Source organism: Phaenicophaeus curvirostris, chromosome 1 (genome assembly GCF_032191515.1).
Source record: "Phaenicophaeus curvirostris isolate KB17595 chromosome 1, BPBGC_Pcur_1.0, whole genome shotgun sequence".
In the NCBI taxonomy this organism is placed as follows: domain Eukaryota; kingdom Metazoa; phylum Chordata; class Aves; order Cuculiformes; family Cuculidae; genus Phaenicophaeus; species Phaenicophaeus curvirostris.
Genome location: NC_091392.1, coordinates 27,036,712 through 27,040,000, shown reverse-complemented (window position 1 = coordinate 27,040,000; position 3,289 = coordinate 27,036,712). Strand labels below are relative to the sequence as shown.

At 34.2% G+C, this 3,289-nt stretch overlaps 1 protein-coding gene across 10 annotated transcripts in view; it reads left to right on the top strand.

Annotated features, from left to right (window-relative positions):
* Window positions 1-2,366, top strand: part of FOXP2 (forkhead box P2) — a 422,073-nt gene extending 419,707 nt beyond the window's left edge. For 6 of the 10 annotated variants that reach the window (XM_069851199.1, XM_069851193.1, XM_069851219.1 and 3 more), the window contains one exon: window positions 1-2,364. This exon is cut by the window's left edge and continues 1,654 nt beyond it. The gene's annotated coding sequence lies outside the window, so the exon portion shown is untranslated. The other 4 variants (XM_069851240.1, XM_069851278.1, XM_069851249.1 and 1 more) reach the window with 2 other exon arrangements.
* Window positions 2,367-3,289: the final 923 nt, after the last annotated feature.

The following is a 3,289-nucleotide window of genomic DNA, read 5'->3' as shown; positions in this document are numbered from 1 at the left end:
CAATACACTCCCTTTGGAAGACTTGCACAGGCCAAATTGTTGGAATGCTGGTTTTCTTGACAACTCCAAACCCAAAAATATGATAATGCGTTATGGTGTAGTTGAAAATAGCATAGTCCGATGTTTGCTTAAAACCTAGAAACTTTACGTGTTGCTTTTCATGTGCTGTGCCAAGTCTTGATAATACTTTTTCCCCCAACCAAGGGACCTCATAACCTGATTATGGTTATTGCTTTACAAACAGTTTTTGACAGAAGGTGGCTGCTAGAGCTTAACATATGTACCAGTTCCATGTGATGGTCCTGGTTCTTGCAAACTAAGCTCATTGTTTATTCTTTGCTGAAGTCAGCAAATAGACTTAAAGATATACACAGTCATCTATCACACCAAATAAAAGGACATAACGGCTTTCAAAAGGGTTTTCCCACTTACCCAAAAGGCTTTCTGAAAGCTTCTACCTCTGCAAAAGAAAAAAAAAAACAAAAAAAAAAAAGAAAAACAAAAGAAATTAGAACAATTATGGCAGATTGCATGAATTGTGAGAACGTCACAGTAACTGCTACTTTTCATTATGTTTGTCTTTGGGTCATGATCAAAAGAAGGTTTACGGTAATTACATCGAGATGAGGATTAACCTTGTAGTCGATTGTTTTCAGTCAATCAGTCGTCTAAGATTGTGATGTGGGCATTACCTGAAAGAGGATGATGGGTGTTTCAAGTACATGTTCAAGAGATTTTGATGGACTGGAAGTAAATGTGGTAATTGTACCGTCAGGAAGGTGGCCTAAGACTACAATGCTAAAGTATGCATACCTCAGTTACAAAACTTTTGAAAGGAAGTCTCAGCCACAGAATGCATATACCTGTAGAGTTTTGCATGGGTTTTATATAAATACAATTTAAAAAAAAATAGCTGCTTGCACATTATACCAGAAAAACCTCCAAAACTGCAATTGCTTTGAAAATAGATTTTAGGTTTTTTGGAGTTTTCTGAGATGCTTGGTCTGTATTTTGATAATTGTGCATATTATGTAAAAATGTTGGTGGACCCATAAATGACCAGACTTTTTCTAAGAAAAATGTTGCTTTAATGCATTTCATGAATTTTTACTCTTATATCATTGCTTGCTAGTAATAGCAAATCTGCTTTTCTGCATCTGCTTTGCGTAGCTATTGTAAGGCTTTGAACTAATGTATGTATTTATTGCTTGAACTTCTGTGCATACCTTATAAAGCATAATGTCTGACAATTTAAATGGCTCATGTATTCTTGCTTCTATCATAAGCTGAGGGGGATTATGATGATCTTTTGTATACAGCAAATTTTAACTGTAGCACAAACATCTGTTTATGTATTGGTGGGATATACCTGTTTTATTTATCTTTTTTGAGGTAAACTAATTTTTGATACTTTTCATTACTGTGTACTGTGTTCATACCTTGAATTCTCTGACGTTAGAAGTCATGGTTGAGAATTGTAACAGCTGTTATTTGTTCTGTATTCATGGCTTTCACTGCTGAATAAAATAAAGGACCAAACCTAGGATTTGAAAGAAAACTGTCTACCTCTAACACCAGGGAGTTATCAGATTTTATTTTACATAGTTTTAGTCTACAGAGTCACAATTGCTTAAACCTAGTGGGCTTAAGGCTTATATTCTATGTGGTTGAATTCATGGCACAGTTGTACCGTTTGAAAATCAATTAAAGTTTCATGTGAATGTTACAAGTATTTGGTAGAATTGCCACTAACTGGGTTTTCTTTAGATCAAGCAAATATGGGGAAACCTTCATCAGCATTCTGTGTCTATAGCTGATTAACTTCATAAGAATGCATTTCTTTGTGATTAGGGAATCCAAGCACAGTCAGGTAGGATCAGAGCTACTGAACTGTACTTAGTATAAACCAGACTAGACTAAAATGTCCTGGGTCCCCCCTCGTCTGATTTACAAATTTCCTCAAACTGGGCATTGACATTTTGGATTTTTTTTATTATCATTATTTTGTCTGCATGCTCTAATATTAATGTGCATTCTGGAAAGGTAGCTTTATTATTGCTCAAAACCTATTAACCAGTAGCCCATTTTGACCTTGTTATTTCAAGAGTTCAAATCACTATGGAAGGGTTTTGTCCATTAAATTTGGCATATTTAGTGAAAAAGGATGTACATTTTACTATAGAATTGATGTATAAACAGTGTTTTCACTGCTGATGGATGTAAAAATGTATATGAAACCATCTCATTCACTTGCTTACGTTTCTGGAGTATAAATAAAAAATATAATTCTTTTTGATCCATTTATAACCCACAGGGTTTTCTTTTTTCTGGGAAGAATTTTCTTCCACCTTAAAGAGCTCAGTTTATACAAGTATTTCTGTAGCTTGCTGTAGCTCTCTTAAGTAGGGCTTGGGATACATGAAGCATACCTAGTTTTATCCAAAAAAAAATCAAAAAACCAAACCATCAGTGACAGCAGCACATTTCATCGTGTATGTTATTTTGCAAACTAGAGCACATTATTAAACACATTAACCTTTCATGCAGCCACACCTTGCCTTAGGGAAGGTTTTGAATGTGAAGAGAATTTAAGCTGCTTTTTGACTGATATTTATAATGGAAAACTTGATTCTTAAGAAAATTAATCTCTCATAAGGCACTTTTTTTGTTATGTATATTGGGGTGGGGTGTTTATCAGTTATGAAAGGCAATAGGTGGAAATATAATTAATGAGCTGTGTCTTGTGACATAATCAAAAATTCTACATGTATCCACTTGCAAGTATGTCCACTGCTCACTGACTCATTCAAAATGTTAGATGCCACAGTCGAGCAGCATGTAACACTTTTGCTTTGTGGCTCTGGCTTATCTAAAGAATTTTTTTTAAAAATTTCATGGAAGTGATGGCAGTGGAGTTTTTTCAGTATTATTAGTTCTATTTGAAATGCATCTTAATATATTTATATCTGAAGAACTTAGTAGTAAACCATATAATGGTTTGGGTTGGAAGGGGCCTTTAAAGATCATCTAGTCCAATTTTCTTTGCCACGGGTAAGGATGTCTTTTAGTAGGTCAGGTTACTCAGAATGCTTTAGTATCACTTACCTAAGTTCTCAGAACAGCACTTGTATATTGACTTAACAGAAATACCTGTAAGAGTGTAGTTTCTATTTTATTTTCCCATAAATACATTAGAAAGAAAACCTCAAAATACAATAGCTCAGTGTAATTATTACAATTGTATCTGTATGCTAGAAAATGTATTCCTACAAAGCAGAAAAATAATGAT